At 45.8% G+C, this 21,288-nt stretch overlaps 1 protein-coding gene across 3 annotated transcripts in view; it reads right to left on the minus strand.

Annotated features, from left to right (window-relative positions):
* CNTFR (ciliary neurotrophic factor receptor) overlaps nt 1–21,288 on the minus strand; it is a 756,323-nt gene that overhangs the window by 717,733 nt on the left and 17,302 nt on the right. The gene's annotated exons all lie outside the window — the stretch shown is intronic.

Consider the following 21,288-nt stretch of genomic DNA (forward strand, 5'->3'; position numbering starts at 1 on the left):
TGGCAACTGATATATATTTATAACACTAGAACTCACTAGCGATGAGCCAAATGTTCCTGGGTTGCAATTAAGGAGGGTTCACCAAACATTACTATAGCTCAATGGAATAACTTATCTGGGGATGCCCTGATCATGTCTATGAAGTAGCACACCTGTACGACGTATACAACCTACTACAACAACACTTATATTTACAAAGATAAAAGTGAGTATAAATTCCCACCTGCTTTGTTCTGTTTGTAAGTAAGAAAGCTGGGGATTCCCTTAATCTATACCAGACCCTTATCCTAGATGTGGGTCTGGTTAATGGGGAACCTCACAAAAAAAAAATGGCACAAAGTTTTCCAACCGAAAACCATCAGACTTGGTATGCATTTTAAGGAGGATGCCACAAAAAGTGTGCAAAATCCCCAACCCCGCCCCCAAATTATATAACAGACCCTCCCGACCCTGGACCAGCTTGGTGGTCCTTCGTCAAATAATATGACAAGGTGCTTTTCCAGGGGATCCGCCTGCAAGGTACCCCGAATGTTGAGCACATGTGGCCTGATAGGTATGTTTCAGGAGGGGGGGGGGGGGGGGCATACTCTCACTCCTTGTTTCCTGGCCAGCCAGGGGGTCCTCACTCTTTTTTACTTGGATTTGTGTGGGGTTCCCACTTAAAACCAATAGGTCTGGTATAAACTTTGGGGGGGGGGCTCATGTCCTTTTTTTTCTGTTTTACCTCCATGGGGTCCTCCTTAAAATGCATACCATACCTGAAGAACCTGGTATAAAGTAAAGGAGGAAAACCTCCACACCATTTTTTTTTTCTTAAACTATCCCCAGCTCCCTAGTTCACAAAGCCAGGAATTCAAAGGGTGGATGATGTCACTGGTTGCTAAGGACAGGGCAGGTGCAGGCACCTGCTGCTTCCTTAACAACCATCAACAGGAAGAAGGTATTGAGAGTAAACCTGATACTATTTATGATGCTTGGTTCCTGCCAGATGGACTAAAAATCTGGTGTTAACGTCCAAACAAGTCAGGTTCAGTTCGAACCTGTAGACCAGGGGTAGGGAACCTCGGCTCTCCAGCTGTTTTGAAACTACAAATCCCATCATGCCTCTGCCTCTAGGAGTCATGCCTGTGGTTGCTAGGGTCTTGCAATGTCTCATGGGACTTGTAGTTTCAAAACAGCTGGAGAGTCGAGGTTCCCTACCCCTGCTGTAGACAGACTGAACTGGGAGCTCACCCCTACCACTCATGGCAAAGAAAGTACAGACAAGTAGATGAGCTTAAAGCATGCAAATGACGGGTGAGTTCCTTGGTATCAATTCGAATAGCATGGAGGAACTGCTAACTCCGAGCTACCAAACACCCTACCTGACCACTTACCTGTCCACTGTGAATGAACTGCCAACTCAAGGCAAGGGACCGAAAACCAGACATGCAGCATATTTTTAAAGCAGAAAACTGAAATGCATGTGGTGGGGACAAAAGTTGCAATGTACAGTCTGATCATGGAGGGAAGGAGGAGACTTCCTCTTCTTGCAGGCAGGAGGAAGAAGAATTCTTCCTCCTGCCTGCAACAGACTGATGACATCATCTCAGAATGCCCTAACCCAGGCTCTGCTCCAGACTTACTCCTTTCAACCTACATGGACGACCTAGGTGCTGGCTACCTCAGCCCGTCTCTACTCTCCGTCAAAAGTAAATACAAGCCACACTTCAAAACGTCTCCACCCAAAACCACTGTACTGACGCATTTCACCACTGCTGGTCTGCTCCCAAAGATGGGGGAAGTCCCTTATCTTTTCCCCTATCCTTGTAGACAAGCCAGCAGTGGTGAAATACATCAAGGGAGGTGTTTTCAGGCGGAGGCTTTAATGTATGCAGATTTAATCTTTGAAGAATTAAATATAGAAAGAAGAGCCAAATTTTGGTGTGGGGCTGATATTTACTACCATCTCAGCCTAAGCACAGTCACTATACTGGAGCTCAAGGATAGCTTTTAAATGATAAAAGGTGGAGCTTTTCTGATAAATGAGCTTGTCATAGTATATTGTGATATGTCAGGAATTTAATGAAGACTTGTAGAGGTAATGACAGGTCCACTTTGAACAAAAGCGCACCTATAAAAGAAGATCAGGAATGCTCCTCCATCCTTCTCCGCTCTATCCTCCAGAACAGAGCAGAGCTGTGCGGTTCTTTCCCTCGGCCTCCAGCCGCGCTCCATTCATTCAGGAATACGGGTGACCTCAGCGGTACACAAGCTCAGCAGCACACAGTACAGCGTTTCATGAGCAGGCCAGGCTGCTAATTCCCTAAAGCCGAACGCAGGCGAGAAAGCCACCGAGACATAATCCAGGAGGAATAAAATAAATACCACCCGGGCAAATCCCCTCCTCAATCGACCCACACTCGGTCGCCCACCTCTCCTCCACAAAACCAAAGGCATGTGGCGCTCCCCCTCAATGGGCCATTCTTTACTTGTTAACCAGAGAGCAAGAGTTACTTAAACCAGTCACACGCACGATGGAAGCTGAAACTCAACATTAACAGCACCCTGCGTCCACCACCCCCCCCCCCCCATAATTACCACCACCCGGGCCAACAGCAACTGCTCGATGTTTAGATTTAAAACACTCCATGGGGAACTCTACTACCTCCATGCCACACAGGAGCCATAGGGCAGAGCCACGGGCAGATCCCTCTCCAACTTTTAACATAAAGGGCCTCATTTAAAGCTTATATTTTGTCTTCCCTGGTTCCTCACTCACCAATCAACATGCTAGGGACACTTTGAAATAAAAAATGTTTTGTTTCCCTTAAATATCTTAATTTATATCCAGTGAGGTAATCCCTGGGCCTCGGTGCTTCTTTATGCAATGCAGGCAGATCATGGCTGGTGGGAGTCAAGAACCCTCAGTCATGTCTATAAGAAGAGAGGATACAAGCTAGTCATCTTCAGAATACATACTAGAATGTCCCACCTCTTCACTACACCTCACAATATGCCCACACATATGGGAAATTCATCCTATTCATGTCGTCTCACTGGCAAGACACATATATACATATATATATATATATGGTAGCGTGGTTGACGGGCTTTAATGCTGAGCCACCATATATGTGCCAGATGCTCTGCTGTTCTGAGCTGAAAACGTCCTCGCTGGCATTCTTCTCGTTTTTGTGACTGAGCTGTAGAAGCCCGGTGTTCTGCCCAAAACTGTCCCCCATCGGATAGTGTCCGCCCTGTTCTGCGCAAGGCGCAGCACTTGCTCAGTACGGAGGACAAGGAGACTGCGAAAGTCTCCGAAGATGAACGGCGCCTGTGCACTTGCTAGTTCCTTCTGCCCCCGAGTCCAGGTTCAAGCCCCACCATGCAAGTGGACATACGGTAGCACTTAGTAATAGGGTCCCTCGCGGTGGAGCGCATGATAAGCCACACCAGCGCGGGCATAGCTGTTTATGCTTTACCTGACGCTGCTACACAGAAGAAAGGCACCTTTTAAAGTAAGCGGTCATTTGGCCTGTGTGTTTTTTTATCTATTTTTAATAAACGGAATTATGCTATAATACTGCTTTTCCACTCTTTCCATACTATTATTGCGGTGGAGGTTTCTGACTGATCCATTTGGCACCAATACAGATCCCAGACCATTGATAACACAGCACTACCTGACCTATCTTTTTAATTAAATGGGGTCATGGTAGTCTGGTAAGTAGGTTACTTACCTATACTCACCAGGTGTTGCTGTTATCCAGAATCATTTTTTTTTTTTCGGTAGTGGTGATGGCGTAAATGTTCAGAACATATAACATATGGACATTATTTTTGCACATCTTTTTTAGCTGCCTAATGATGCACATTGCATTTTTATTTGTTTAAGTGTTCACATATGTTGACGCATATGATGGGGTAACAGACCAGATAGATTTACACTACTATTATGTATTGTTTGACCCAATTTCAGACAGGTGTAAAAATACATCTGCTATGATCTTATCACTGGCTGTTCACTGATGCATAATATATTCAATTTATGTTGCTATATATATATGATGTATTTGTTATATTATTGTTCACAATAACTATTGATTATTGATCACCGGTAATTCCCTGTTATTAGCGTCCCCTTATTTCTATACACCCCCCACTTCCTCAATCAAGCTGCCTAGTCTAGTGTCCTCCTGTTGCAAGGATGCACTTCTCGATTGAGCCATCAGCATCCTTCTGTTGCTAAGACGCAGGTGGCTTCTCAATCAAGCTATTCAGCATCTTTCTGTTACTAGGACACATATGGCTTCTCGATCAAGACAATCAGCATCCTTCTGTTGCTAAGACGCAGGTGGCTTCTCAATCAAGCTATTCAGCATCTTTCTGTTGCTAGGACACATATGGCTTCTCAATCAAGCCAATCAGCATCCTTCTGTTGCAAGGATGCAGATAGCTTCTCAGTCAAGTCATTCAGCATACTTCTGTTGCTAGGACGCAGATGGCTTCTCAATCGAGCTATTCAACATCCTTCTGTTGCTTTGACCCAGATGGCATCTCAATCAAGCTCTTCAGCATCTTTCTGTAGCTAGGATGCCGGCAGCTTCTCAATCAAGCCACTTAGCATCCTTCTGTTGCTAGGACGCAGGTAGCTTCTCAATGAAGTCAGTCTGTATCCAGGGTCGCATGTCCTTATGCGTGCTTGTGTTTACACAAGTGCCAGCTTATAGCTGTGTATAGGAGCACCTGTGGCTCCCAGACTGGGAAATAAGCCAAAAATGATCGGCTCTAGAAGCCCATGTGCCAGAGGCCTAAATGGCATGGCATGCTGATACTATAAGCATGGAGTTCATCAGACACTATGGAATGAATGCATTCAATGGATATCTTGATGCACTCTGTAATACGACGATTATTATTAATTGAGGTTGATTGATGATAATTTTATACAAAATCTGTTATATTATATTAAATGTTATATTATATAATACATTCATCCCATGAGGTTCAGTGGTTGGCTTTGATGATGAGGATATGGTCTGCGTACAGAATGGAGATTACTGCCAGCCATAAATATAAAGTTCATGCACAGTGATGATATAGTCTGTTGATAGATTCCGATACTAAGTGCAATGTCTTCTATGTTAATATATATATATATATATATATATATATATATATATATATTTGATCATATATAGCATACTTTATGTATATTTAGATAGATCAGATATTTACTGCAATGTCTAATATATATATATATATATATATATATATATATATATATATATTGGATTATGCAAAACATGTTCAGGCAGGTTCAGGGTTTGAATCCACTGTGGAAATTAAATGTGATTTTCTTTTGAGAATTCATAGAGCAGCCACAGGCTGAAGAAATCTTCTCAGCAAATATATTAACTCCTATTATTCACCGAACAACTGGCAAAAATCTACTTGCAATTAAATCACCTGTAATCCCTTGTTTTATGAGATTTCAGCCTTAGCTACTGACTGGCTGAAATTTCCTGTTCGGCCGGCACTTGAAGTATAAAGGTTTCGATGGCATCATTATTACATCATTCTTCTGAGATCACTTCGAATTCATTAAAAGTCTTATGCGCATGGGCGAAATAAAATCCGTCTATCGATCCTGCGTAAAATGTGCAGGTAAATGTTTAATATGTACACAAGCGTATGGCGCAAATGTATACTATTGGTGGCTAGGACACCAGGCGTCCAGGCCTGCATCCAAGTAAGGATGTGACAGGAGCTAATGGTCCTCATATATAATACAATATTGGCCATTTATGTGGTAATCAGGTCCACATTCAGGCTGATGGGTTGAGTCTACGTGGATGCATGAACAGATATTAGGGGGGTGGTTTTGGACAGCTTTTCTCAGCCTTTTTTACACCAAAGGAACCTTGAATTAATTTAAAAGTCTCGGGGAACCCCTGCTAAGATTAGTCCATTGGGAAAATGGTCCTTACATTGGTGCTGGCCAGTTGGAAGAATGCCCCCTTACAGTGGTGGTCAGAATGCCACTCTTAGAGTAATGCCACTGATTAGGCCAAGTGGTGTTGGACCTGGATCTATGTAGGCACCATCAAATGAGGTTTGGTTCAAGGAGCCCCTATCCACCTTTGGAGGAACCCTGATTGAGAATGGCCTGCTCCCTTATGGGCTCATGGTACCACAACAAAAGCTGTACACTAGTGGGTGTTAGGTGTGAACCCCAAAGTGCTCAGCTCTGAGCATTTCCAGTTGAAAATTACATCGGTTTAAGATTCTTCTGAGATCACTTCGAATTCATTAAAAGTCTTATGCGCATGGGCGAAATAAAATCAGTCTATCAATCCTGCGTAAAATGTACAGGTAAATGTTTAATATGTACACAAGCGTATGGCGCAAATGTATACTATTGGTGGCTAGGACACCAGGCGTCCAGGCCTGCATCCAAGTAAGGATGTGACAGGAGCTAATGGTCCTCATATATAATACAATATTGGCCGTTTATGTGGTAATCAGGTCCACATTCAGGCCGATGGGTTAAGTCTACGTGGATGCATGAACAGATATAGGGGAGCGGGACCATCATGGTTTAGGACAGCTTTTCTCAAACTTTTTTACACCAAAAGAACCCTTGAATTAATTTACAAGACTCTGTAAACCCCTGCTAAGATTAGTCCATTGTTGGTCATTGGGAAAAATGGTCCTTACATTGGTGCTGGCGAGTCGGAAGAATGCCCCCCTTACAGTGGTGGTCAGAATGCCACTCTAAGCCCTTGTACACACGGTCGGAGATTCCGACAACCAAATCTGTCGCAGTAATTCCGATGGATTAATTCCGGAAGAGGTCCGGAAGTGATGTTGCATACACACGGTCGGACTAAGTTGTCGGAAAATCCGATTGTACATAACGTGATGACGTTATTTCGTTAGACGGGACTACGTTCAGGCTAGTAGCCAATAGCTTTGGTCTAGGAATTTGATCTGAGCATGCGTGGCACTTTATCCGTCGGAGTAGGCTACACATGATCGGAGTATGTCCGATAGGAGCATTTTGTCGGAAAATTTTACCGGCAAGTTGGAAAACTTGGTCCGTCGGATATTCCGACAGAAACAGTCCGCTGCTCCCTTATGGGTTCATGATACCACAACAAAAGCTGTACACTAGTGGGTGTTAGGTGTGAACCCCAAAGTGCTCAGCTCTGAGCATTTCCAGTTGACAGTTGTCAAATCCCATCTGAGAAGCTTGATCCGATGGAACAGAGCGCAGAGGAGACATTAGGGATCTAATAGACTTTCTTCATTTTACTTCTGTTGCAGGACTAATAGAAAATTACAGCTGATGAATAGCTAAGACTGAGGTGCAAATCCTCAAACAATAAATTTGAATTCCGGGTTGCGAGGCAACAAAACACGAAAAATGACAAGGGGGGTGAATACTTTTGCAAGGCACTGTAGGTGAAAATAAGGATTTTACTAAAAAATAAATAAAAAGAAAATTGTATAATAGGAAACAAGTGAAAGGATTTGTTAACTTTTATGTACAGGGTTACATTGACACATCTACAGATAACTGTTATTAGTTGGTAAAATGTAACAATTGTACGCTTATTGCCTAACGCATTCAGGCGAGACGCCAGTGCAACCCATTAGACGCCGGTGTGCTGGGCCTGGATAATTAGCGCACTCTGCGCTCGCTGAGCTGTTAAGTCGTAGCCAGAAAAAGTGATATCGGCAACCCCCCTCCTACTCAACAGGTCCGAGCTGACGAGTCGATAACCACAAAGGAAGAACTCCCAACATGCCGTGCGCGTGCTGCCCACGCTTCGCCCATCCATAGACTGAGCTGTCAATCAGAGGAAGTGGGCGGGGGCAGGCACAGCATTTCTTGGGTGGCGGGTTCTGGGCTGAACATGAACTGAATTCTACAGATCCTATTTAAAAAAATTAAATAAAAAAATAACCTGACTTTTTAAAGGATGTTGCAATTATTCATTAATGAAGTTTTACATCAATATTGCGGCTGTTGAATAATCTTCTCAATACGTTTATTTTGTTTCCCTGGCAGAAAATCATTATAACGTTCACACTACAGTCACAGCAGCAGAAGTCAAATCCTGTCACCTAGCCTGGCACTCCTCTGCCCCGCTGTGCCCTGTCCATGGTCCTGACTGGCCCGATCTCTGAGAACACCAGACTCAGGGATGAGTTGTCTGAGCCACACAAACATTCATCCCATAAGATCCACCATAAGATCTCCATATGTTCACATCAGTCCCTGCAACCAGAGGAGCTTACGCTCTAATGACCCCCCCCCCCCCCACAGTCACACACTATTATTATACATTTATATACTGTAGCTCTGACATATACCGCAGTGCTGTACAGAGAACACTGAGCCAGTCACATCAGTCTCTGTACCAGAAGAGCTAACACTCTAATGCCCCCCCCCCCCCCCACAGTCACACACTATTATTATACATTTATATAGCTCTGACATATACCGCAGTGCTGTACAGAAAACACTGAGCCAGTCAGATCAGTCTCTGCACAAGAAGAGCTTACACTCTAATGTCCCCCCAGAGTCACACACTATAATGATTATGCATTTATATACTGTAGCTCTGACATATACTGCAGCGCTGTACAGAGCACACTGACCCAGTCACATCAGTCTCTCTGTACCAGAGGAGCTTACACTCTAATGTCCCACCACAGCCACATACTATTATTATTATACATTTATATAGCTCTGACATATACCGCAGTGCTGTACAGAGAACACTGAGCCAGTCACATCAGTCTCTGTACCAGGAGGAGCTTACACTCTAATGTCCCCCCACAGTCACTCACTATTATTATTATACATTTATATAGCTCTGACATATACTGCAGCGCTGCACAGAAAACACTGAGCCAGTCACATCAGTCTCTGCACAAGAAGAGCTTACACTCTAATGTCCCCCCCCCCCAACAGTCACACACTATTATTATTATACATTTATATAGCTCTGACATACCACAGTGCTGTACAGAAAAAACTGAGCCAGTCACATCAGTCTCTCAACCAAAGGAGCTTACATTCTAATGTCTTCCCCACAGTCACACAGTATTATTATTATACATTTATTGCCCCCAGAGGAGCTTACACTCTATTGCCCCCCCCCCCCGTCACACACTACTATATATATATATATCTATATATATATATATATATATATATATATCTATATATATATATATATATATCTATATATATATATATCTATATATATATATATATATCTATATATATATATATATATATATATATATATATATATATATATATATATATATATATATATATATATATATATATATATATATATATATATATACACACACATACACATATACACATACATACACACACAGTATATTGTAAATGCAGAAATGGATTGTGGGAAAGAATATTGACCTGCTGCTATCCTGAGACACACTGAGCTGCACAATTAAATAACATTCTAACGTTTATTGAGCTCAGCCAGCAAGAGAACGGCGAGCAATGAGCGGATATTGTTTTCACGTTTATTTGCATTTTTTTGCATTCATTCAGTGAAATCGATCGGCCAATCTGACCCGGGTTATGTGAGGTTGGTGGCAGCGCTATGAGCCGCTGAACATGAGCAGCTATGCAGAGTGCCATCCTACTGCCAACTGACACATACTGCCCCATGTAAGGCCTATCAGACTCTGGAGCATACAAGCAATAATAAGCAAATACCCCCCGTGCTGGAGGGCTGCACTGAATATTAATAGAGTTTTTTGTTACATACTTCATAAAATAAAATAAAAACGGAAAAGCTAGCAGGCATGGTGGGAAGCCCTCATGATGGGTACAGCGGGTGTACAGACCAGGGCACTCAGCTCAGGGGTGGTGGGAACTCCTCATAATGGGCACAGCCAGTGTACAGACCTTGGAACTCAGCGCAGGGATGGTGGGAACACCTTATAATGGGCACAGCAGGTGGACAGACCCAGGAACTCAGCTCAGGGATGGTGGGAACCCATCAATATGGGCACAGCATGTGTACAGACCAGGGCACCCAGCTCAGGGATGGTGGGAACCCTTCATAATGGGCACAGGCGATGTACAGACCTTGGAACTCAGCACAGGGATGGTGGGAACCTCTCATAATGGGCACAGAAGGAGTATAGACCAAGGAACTCAACAAAGGAATGGTAGGAACTCCTCCTAATGGGCACAGCAGGTGTACAGACCCGATAACTCAGCACAGGAATGGTGGGAACCCCTCATAATGGGCACAGCAGGTGTGCAGGCCAACCAAGAAAGTCCCTGAGAGACAGAAGAGACTTTTAGGTGGTTGAACTCTGCAGTGTCCAGCATGGGGTCAGCTATCACTTTGTAGTCCCCCTCATTGGAACAAAATGTAATGAGCAGATACATTGTACCCTCCAGTCTTAGGTACCACACCCTGGGTTCAGCTGTGGCAAAATATATTTTTACTTTTTTTTATTATTATTATTATTATTTTTATTATTATTATTATTATTATTATATTTTTTTCTATTACACCCAGCCCATGCGTCCTTATTTCCCCGCCCTCAGCGTGGCATCCTTCTGCAGTACAGAGCAGGGGAGTGTTTCCCTCGGACGGCTCAGGGTTAACCAGGAGATATTTTGCGGCTGGTGACCCGAGCAGCACAACAGCTGGAAGCGAGCGGTCTGCAGAGACCCCCGGCATCCATACAGGAAGTGTCCCCGTACAGAGCCGGGGCCAGGGCCATTACAGCGAGCGCGCGTTTTTAGCAAATGACATCACACCAGCAGGCCTTTCCAAGAAGCCCTGCCTCAGCACACAGATATGCGGACCATCCCTGGCTACCAGAAGGATTCGTAATCAGCGAGCGATCGAAAGCACCTGCACGCGGGGCGACGCTAGGGAAAAAAGGGGTCTAGGATTTGCCGTGAGGTGGGCTTGGGTGCTCCATTGAAGCAATGTTGTACTTTGGGCAAGGGAAAGGGCAAGGGGCAAGGGCGGCTGGAAACTTTCCTGTATCAAAGAACAATCCTAAAACAGATGCCGAAAATAAAATACAAAGTGCGTACAGATGCTGCAAAAACAAGCTGTTTAGCCCTATTTTTATTGATCCCACCCCGCCGGCCAATGCGCTATATAATTAACCCCCTTCCCACCCACCCAACCTTGTGAGCACTATGATTGGCTGTCAGAGAGTTCACATGATAGGGAGCTGGTCCCTCCAATCGTTACTCAAGAAGACCAGTGTTGGGACAAGATCATCTAGAGCCCAGGCCGAACATTGCAAACTGCGCCCCCCCCCCCCCCCCGCCAATATGAATGAGCATTACGTGGCAGCAAAACCCCCCTCCAAAAAAATAAAATATTGGGCACTAATCTGCATGATTAACCACCAAGCATAGCCCAGTACATATCCACTCCCCCCTGCTGAAATCCCCCCCACCAGCAAAAATATCTCTACCTCCTCCATCCCCCAAACCCCCCCAGCACAAATGCCCCCCCCCCAATAAAATCAACCCTCCTAGCACAAATTTTCCACCACTCAAATTTTCCCTCCGAGTATACATTCCCCCCCCCCCCACTCTAAATTCCCTTCCTAGCACAAATATCCCCTCCTCGTAGCACAAACAACCTCCAACGGGATGCTGTTAACAATGTCAAGCGTTTTACAAGGATTTTGCGCATCTTCACAAAACGCTCCGGTGTCAATGGGTCCTGAGGCTCCATTCAGACTTTGCGCAGCGGTCATTTTTCGCTCTTGCTCGCAATTTTGTGTTACCGATTTTCAAGCGTCTCCGTATGTCGCCCATTCACTTCGATTGGCCTACCCTATCCATGTTTGTCATCTATAAGAAGTTGCTGCTCCTTTTTTTGGGGGCAACCCGCTTCACAAGACTTTAAAAGGTGGCTTTTGCCATGATTGCAGCGTGATTCTTTTGTGCAACATTCACGGCAAAAATCACACACCGCATTTAGGGTGCCATTTAGAATGAATGCCACCTGAACTCACATTTTACAGAGGCTGCCATGCAATATGGAATCATGGGCAGAATCAAGTTTATTCCCTCCGCGATTCCAAACCACCAAGTGTGAATGGCTCCCGAAGGTATTTTGCCATGGGAGATATACACAAGCTGCCAGTGCTGACCTCCTTGGCTGTCATGCATATCATCTGGTTTTAATAATACAGTATAAGTACAAACCCCAGGGTGTAGATAAGGTGGGAGATAGCGGGGTCCAAACCACTACAGGGTGTAGATAAGGTGGGGGATAGGGGGCTCCAAACCCATCAAGGGTGTAGATAAGGTGGGGAATAGGAGGCTCCAAACCCATCCACTGTGTAGATAAGGTGGGGGATAGTGGAGTCCAAACCACTCCAGGGTGTAGATAAGGTGGGGGATAGGGGGGTCCAAACCACTCCAGGGTGTAGATAAGGTGGAGGATAGTGGAGTCCAAACCACTCCAGGGTGTAGATAAGGTGGGGGATAGGGGGGTCCAAACCACTCCAGGGTGTAGATAAGGTGGGGGATAGGGGGGTCCAAACCACTCCAGGGTGTAGATAAGGTGGGGGATAGGGGGGTCCAAACCACTCCAGGGTGTAGATAAGGTGGGTCCAAACCCTTTCAGGGTGTAGATAAGGTGGGGGATAGGGGGGTCCAAACCACTACAGGGTGTAGATAAGGTGGGGGATACAGGGGTCCAAACCACTACTGGGTGTAGATAAGGTGGGGGATACGGGGGTCCAAACCACTACAGGGTGTAGATAAGGTGCGGGACAGGGGGGTTCAAACCCCTCCAGGGTTTAAATAAGGTGGGGGATAAGGGAGTCCAAATCCTTCCACTTTGTGGAATTATATGGATTGCAGTACTTAGTGTTATTTTTTAAACTTTATTTGTTGTTGGTGTGAAACAAAGCAACAGGGCATAGGGCAAATTGCCTTGTCTATGTGTTGGCATTGCGTTGGGCAACGCTACCCAATTGGGTCTAGCGTGAATGGGCCCCTACACTGACTTGATTTGCTGTACAAATAATACGTATCAGCGATAGCCCGGTAATGATGATATTCAGTAAGGGCAGCCTGAGCCTGCAAAGAGCAGGGAGGAGGCGGGGTAGAGGCACGGTGCCATCAGAATGGCATATAGCATGGCAGAGGTTGGAAAAACTCATGCAAAACGTTACTGTGCCTTAGGTGCCTAAAGAGGACCTTTTGTAAGGCAAATATGAAAGCTGCAATAACTAACCAGAACCATCAGGGCCCCAGTGCAAGAAAACCTGAAGGCCCCCCTGACTGCCAGGGCCCTTTCCATCGGTCCCAGGGCCCTTCCCTCCTGTACTACTTTCCTGTAACTTGAGTGCCATAGACTGCATTGTTAAATCACAAAAGTCCCAAGCAAGTCGCAAAGGAAATCACAAGCAAGTCACACGACTTTGAGGGTCACAGCGGTGTGAACCAAGTCTTACAGTGCCACAGCGGGACCCCTTTCACATGTTCAGCGGTGGGCCCCCCTCCAGCCATCTTTGGGCCCCCCCACGGTGGCGGAATGCCAGGCCCTGGTCGCAAGTGCGACCTTCGTGACCCAGGTGGTTCCACCACTACTGCAATTGTTGATCCCTCCTTCTAAAAATACGGGTCGTCCAAAAAAAAAGATTTATTCGATGCTCGAGTTACCTAGAATGAAAGCACAGGCAAAGATTTCTGTCTTCTGGTTTTGGCTTTGCACAGCTGAAGGGTGCTCTTCAAACCATACCCCATGGCTGTTGTTCGCTTGCTAAATATAATGCAGAATGAGTGCGCAGCCAATTCAATCGGACCGCGCGACAAAAGGCGAACGCGTTTTATGAAGCAGCGCGCGCCCATCTGGTGCACCGCCACAAACAAGACGTCTCGCCGTTTTTTTTAACAATCTGTGCTATTAGGGATCCTAATGGAGTGCATCCATCACCACGTCTATCACCTCCACCGGGAATGACAGCGAAGTGCCATGGCAGGAGCCCGTAAAAAAGTGCAGATCTTACCGTACATAAACCCAGCCTGTAAAAGTGGTAATTATACAATCGAACAAAGGCAGGTCTCTCGCAATAACGCATTCCGCTGTGAATCGCGGTTTAATGCATCCCGAAGACAAATAAATAGAATTATTTAACACGCCCTCCGCGTGGACTCCGAGGCGAAGATAGACATTATATGGCCATAAATCAGACCGCTGTTGTAGTCCTCGCGGGCCTGTAAGGGCGACCGCAGACGCTGCAGTGTAAGGGGTTAAGGCGGACAGCGCATTTTATGAACCCATTAGAGACATCACAGCTTGCCGATGGTGGGATGTTCCTGTGGAGCAGAAGAAGAGAAGGATATCGAGATTTGCATCCTTAACCAAGGCAGAAGAATCACAGAAGATGTTCTTGCGAGAAAAGACCAAATGGTCCATCAAAGCTACCCCCTTTTGAAGGAGAGGGGGGCTCATTCTGGTTTTTTTTGTCTGAGCACAGATTTATGGTTGTCTTAATCACCTCTTCTGGAAATCTATTCCAAGTATTCACTACTCTTTCAGTAAATAATACTTTCTAAGGTTAGTTTTGAACTTTCCTCCCTCTAGTATGAGGTCATGTCCCCGTGTTCTTGGTCTTGGCTTCATATTGAGAATCCTGCTCTCCTGGACCTTATTCACTTCCTTCTTCTCATTAATGCCCCCCCTTCCTTCGTTCCATAAGGCCGCGTACACACGCGGGGACTGTTCGCCCAACTTTGTCCGTCAAACAGTTTCGGCAAATAGTCCGCTCAAAATTAGCATGGACGGACATGGCCACACACGACGGACGAACAGTTTGCTGAAACCGTGCGCGATGACGTGAACGGCACGTACGACGGGACGAAAAATACGACGTCCTATATACTGCATTATAACTTGCGGCGTGAAAATCCTTTCTGAGCATGCGCGCAACTTAGTTTGACGAACAAGCCTACACACGCGGGGACTGTCCGCTGAAACAAGGTTTCAGCGGACAGTTTTTTGGAATTTCCGAAAAACCTTGTTCGGCGGACTGTTCGCTGAAACTGTCCGCTGAAAGCCCACACACGAGCGGACTGTCCGCTGAAACTTGGTTTCAGCGGACAGTTTCAGCGAACAGTCCCCGCGTGTGTACGCAGCCTCAGACTGCTAATAAGGAGCATGGGTTTCCAAACTTTTGGGTACGAGGTCTACTTATTTATTTTATAACAAAAGGGAAAGAATTTTAGAGCCCCCCTTACAGCAGTGTCCCCATCAGTGTCCCCTATTACAGCAGTGTCCCCATCAGTGTTCCCCATTACACAGTGTCCCCATCAACGTTCCACTTACAGCAGTGTTCCCATCAATGTTCCACTTACAGCAGTGTTCCCATCAGTGTCCCCTATTACAGCAGTGTCCCCATCAGTGTCCCCCATTACAGCAGTGTCCCCATCAGTGTCCCCCATTACAGCAGTGTCCCCATCAGTGTCCCCCATTACAGCAGTGTCCCCATCAGTGTCCCCCATTACAGCAGTGTCCCCATCAGTGTCCCCCATTACCGCAGTGTCCCCATCAGTGTCCCCCATTACAGAAGTGTCCCCATCAGTGCCCCCCTTACAGCAGTGTCCCCATCAGTTTCCCCATCTTTTCCCCCATTACACAGTGTCCCCAATTACAGCGGTGTGTCATCTGTGTCCCCCATTACAGCAATGTCCCCATTAGAGTCCCTATTTACAGCAGTGTCGTCATCAGTGTCCCCCATTATCGCAGTGTCCTGATCAGTGTCCCCCATTACAGCAGTGTCCCCATCTGGGTCCCACATTACACAGTGTTTCCATCAGTGTCTCCTATTACAGCAGTGTTGCCATGAGAGCACCCCTTACAGCAGTGTCCACATCAAAGTCCCCACTTACAGCAGTGCCCCCCATTACAGCAGTGTTGTCATCAGTGTCACATATTACAGCAGTGTCCCCATCAGTGTTCCCCATTATAGCAGTGTCATCATTGGTGTCCCCCATTACAGCAGTGTCGTCATCATTGTCCCCCATTACAGCAGTTTCCCCATCAGTGTCCCCCATTACAGCAGTGTCCCCATCTGGGTCCCACATTACACAGTGTTTCCATCAGTGTCTCCTATTACAGCAGTGTTGCCATGAGAGCACCCCTTACAGCAGTGTCCACATCAAAGTCCCCACTTACAGCAGTGCCCCCCATTACAGCAGTGTTGTCATCAGTGTCACATATTACAGCAGTGTCCCCATCAGTGTTCCCCATTATAGCAGTGTCATCATTGGTGTCCCCCATTACAGCAGTGTCGTCATCATTGTCCCCCATTACAGCAGTTTCCCCATCAGTGTCCCCCATTACAGCAGTGTCATCATCAGTGCCCCCCATTACAGCAGTGTCCCCATCAGTGTCCCCCATTACAGCAGTGTCGTCATCATTGTCCCCCATTACAGCAGTTTCCCCATCAGTGTCCCCCATTACAACAGTGTCCTTATCAGTTATACCCATTAGAGAAGTGTCCCATCTGTGTCCCCCATTACTGCAGTGTCATCATTAGTGTCCCCCATTACAGCAGTGTCCCCATCAGTGTTCCCCATTATAGCAGTGTCCTTATCGTGTCCTTATCAGTGTCCCCCATTACAGCAGTGTCCCCATCAGAGTCCCCACTTACAGGAGTGTTGCCATTAGTGCCCCCCTTACAGGAGTGCCCCATTAGAGCCCCCCCTTACAGCGGTGCCTCCATCAGTGTCCCCACTTACAGCAGTGTCCCCGTCAGAGTCCCCCTTATGGCAGTGTCCGCATCAGAGTCCCCCCTTACAGCAGTGTCCCCATCAGAGTAACCCTTACATCAGTGTCCCCATCAGAGTCCCTATTTACAGTAGTGTTACTATAAGAGTCCCCCCTTACATCAGTGCCACCTTTACAAGTATCTCAAGAAGATACACCCCTCAAAAATATTCTTTAGCAAGGGACATACCCCAGTCAGGAAGGTCCCCCAGTCAGGAAGATACTTCAGTCAGGAAAATACTCAAGACAGGAGGAGGATACCCCAGTCAAAAAGATAACCCAGTAGGGAGGATACTCTAGTAAGGAAGACACTCCAGCCAGAAAGGTCTCCCAGTCAGAAAGATAGCCTAGACCAGTGATGGTGAACCTTGACACCCCAGATGTTTTGGAACTACATTTCCCATGATGCTCTAGCACTCTGCATAGTGGAGCATCATGGGAAATGTAGTTGCAAAACATCTGGGGTGCCTAGGTTCACCATCACTGGCCTAGAGAGACCTAAGTTAAGAAGATAATTTGGTCAGGAAGATACCCCAGCCTGGAGGATACCCCAGCCTGGAAGATACCCCAGCCTGGAAGATACCCCAGCCTGGAAGATACCCCAGCCTGGAAGATACCCCAGCCTGGAAGATACCCCAGCCTGGAAGATACCCCAGCCTGGAAGATACCCCAGCCTGGAAGATACCCCAGCCTGGAAGATACCCCAGCCTGGAAGATACCCCAGCCTGGAAGATACCACAGCCTGGAAGATACCACAGCCTGGAAGATACCCCAGTCTGGAAGATACCCCAGTCTGGAAGATACCCCAGTCTGGAAGATACCCCAGTCAGGAAGACATCCTAGTCAGGAATATACCCTAGTCAAGAGGACACACCAGTGAGGAAGATAACCCAGCAAGAAGATTCCCCAGCCTTAATAATCCTCCCCTACCCCTCAGTGGAAGTCACTTACCTTCAGCCCTGTTCTGGAGAGTTTTACAGCACAGACAACCTGTGCGTAAAAAATCCCAGCTGTGTCCAGCTACTGGTGCACATGAGTGCAGACTGGCCCATTCATTCCCAGGTTTGGGCCATTCTTCTCTGGATGACTGGGGCCACCATGAGCTCTCACCAACTTTAGGAATGAATAGGCTCAATAATCAATGGGAGCTGGATGTAGCGGGACGTTTTTTTTTGCTTGCAATGAAGATCTCTAGGGCTGAAGGAAAGTCTTTAGGTAGGTGACTTCCAGTGATGGAAGGAGTCACAAAGGATGACTTCAATAAAAGTAAAAGCCAATCTACTGGCAAATATTGTGTCCCCCCCCTTTTGTTCATCCCCCCCACCCTCCCCCCAAACCATTCACATTTTAAGTAGTCCTCAAATGAAGACAACAGTTGCAACACAATGGCAGCAGACTACAAGCTCAGAGTTGCCTGACGATTATCATACTTTGGCTAAACCATTGAATATTAAAAAAAAAAAACACGCCTTGGCTTGTACAGACACGGAGCGCAATAGATTGTCCGATAAGGAAAGTATTTATAGGTGCCGCATAATAAGTATGGAGTAGTTATGAAACTTTTGAAGCAATTGAAAGATGAGCACAATGTGGACAGCTGCTGAGGATATTTTATGGGGCAAAGTCCATTGGGGTCCTGACAACACAATAAGAGAAGTCCTAATACATACACCCCCCCCCCCCCATGTAGTATCCCCTCACAAATACCACAACTACAGAAAAAGTTATCTGCCAAAAACCCAGCAATCTCCTAACTTCCTGTTTGGGGTGACAACACTGCCTCTGCGGCATGAAATCCCAAACAGGGTTGTCAGCCCTGCTTGATGGACTACAGAACTTCCCCAGAATTACAATGCTGCTGCTTTCATACATAAGAGACTGCCTACAGACCGTGGGGCTCATATATATATATATATATATATATATATATATATATATATATATATATATATATATATATATATATATTCATCCAGAAACTCTATTTGTGCACATGTTCTGTGCCAGCCGAGCAAAAACCAATATTATTTGGCTTTTTTCCCTTCGGAATGTTCTTTTAATATGGGCAAGGAGTAAAATACTACATTATGGCCACTAGATGGAGCTGAGGAGCATGGGCTATACATACATCTTCGTAACAAAAAGATACAATGTTATCATTTTAGAGAACACTAGAGGGAATTAGTAAATCGATGTAACCAATGCTAATTCCCTCTAGCTCTCTACAACTGTTACTCTGTATCTGAGGTTACAAATGCATATTTCAGGGGTCTCCAAACTTTCTAACGGCAGGGCCAGTTTACTGTCATCGACCCTGTCCTCAAGTCCCACTAATAGGTCATATTTGCAAGATAACTGAAATACATCACAGGTGATATAATTTGCTGCTCAGTGATTGCAGTATTCTAGCCTGGACCTCCCCAAGGTAATACATAAAACCTGGCCTGTTAGTGGGCCCTGAGGACAGGAGTTGATGACCACTGCTTAGTGGGAAAAATAGTGCCCCATAATTGGTGTCAGTGGGAGGAATTATGTCCCATTGTTGGAGTCAGAAGGAGGAATAGTTCCCCAAGGGCCAGATAAAAGCAAGCAAAGGGCCACATCCGGCCTCCAGGCTACAATTTGGAAGCCACTGGTATATGTATTTTGTATGCTCCTCAGAGCCACCTATTGGCCATAGTGAGGTATTTTACTACTTTGCATAATAAAAGAACATTTTTTTAGAAGAGAAAATTGCCTATGATTCATTTTTTTTTATGAATTTGCACAGAACAAACTAAAGAACATACGTTTTTGCCCAATTTACAATTATATTTGAAATTTGCAAATATATTATATTCAATAATATAACCAATGCCTTTTCCCTCTCGTTCTCTAAAATTAATACAACGTATTTGCTGTTACAAACAAATACGCATTTCCTATGCTCCTCAGCGCCATCTAATGGTCATTAAGTTAATAATGGTCATACGGTTGTTACAAGCACATATGCATTTCCTATGCTTCTCCACGCCATCTAATGCCCATAATGAGGTATTCTCCTAATGCCCATAATGAGGTATTCTCCTAATGCCCATAATGAGGTATTCTCCTAATGCCCATAATGAGGTATTCTCCTAATGCCCATAATGAGGTATTCTCCTAATGCCCATAATGAGGTATTCTCCTAATGCCCATAACAAAAACCATTCGTTCAGAAGAGAAAACAGCCTGATAACATTCCTTTTTGTCCAGTATGCAATATATGTACAGTACATGCAAATTCACCAACCAAATGGCTATGCAAAGGTTTTTTTTTTTCACCCTGTGTGAAGGGATAGGTCTCTTGGGAGATGTAGTTCTGGGAGTGTGCCTACTTCAATAGGTATCAAGCTGCCCCTGCATACAATTTTACAGGCCTGGTAATAAAAGATGTCTCTTGCGGCAGGAACAAGGTCACAGAAAAAAATAATAATGCCGGGGGGCACAATCCAGTGGGGAAGAGTCAGGTTTGGGGTAAATTTGTGTCATACCTTTATCCTCTTGCCACCCACATAAGGCTTAGTGTGGCAGCAAAGAGGACGGGCTTTAACGCTTGCATGCGGCACATGTGTGCCCAGCGTGGTACCTTGACCATACGTGACCTTGGCTTCGGATATGTAGGTGGACCTCTAACTTATCTAGTGGGACCTCCATTGCTTTCCAGGCATCTGAACTAATGGTAGTCACAGTCTTAGCTGTATATGTGGTGCCTGGAATCAGCTTTATCATCAAAACTACTTCCATCAATGCTGCCCTTGCGGTGTGGAGTTCCCTTCCAGGACATCGGAGAGCCTCTGCCGCACTTACAGGGAACTGGCTAGGAAGAAAATAAAAGAGCTGCCAGTCCTGTATTTAAAGCCTAAAGCAAACCAGAAGCTGAACTCCGGCCTTCCCTTCCATCTTGCACAGTTGTAGCGGCTCCTCTCCTGGACAGAAATGGCTTCCTCTGATTTCACCGCACACTGTGAGCTTCTCACAACGTGCATTAGAAGCTGCAGCAAGTTACATAGAGCCCACCTTATTTCCTGGCTGGAGAACATCCAGCATCTTCATTCGTTGGATTTGAGTTCAGCCATGGAGGTGTGCTCCCATACTCGATTAAAAAATTTAATAAAAAACAGTCTTGAACTGTTTGCCGCCCGCCCACCGTCAAATGATGACGGGGTGGTGCCGCTCTTGTTCTGGGATGACGTCATATGACAGCGTCCCAAAACGGCCGCACTCGCACGCCCACAGGGGGCACGTAGCGCGGCGATTGCGGCCGCGCTGTGTTACTAGGACACGGCACAAACCCGATTATCTGCGGCTCTTTAACCATGTGATCAGTTGTGTCCAATCACAGCCGGTCACATATAAACTAGGAAGTGCCAGTAATCAGCACTCCTCGCCTCGCTCTGACAGAATGTGTGGTGAGGAGAGCCGATCAGCGGAACCTCCACACAGGGGGACATCT

The sequence above is a fragment of the Lithobates pipiens genome, unplaced genomic scaffold, assembly GCF_037356315.1.
Source record: "Lithobates pipiens isolate NorthernLeopardFrog02 unplaced genomic scaffold, aLitPip1_a1.2 Scaffold_97, whole genome shotgun sequence".
Lineage (NCBI taxonomy): Eukaryota > Metazoa > Chordata > Amphibia > Anura > Ranidae > Lithobates > Lithobates pipiens.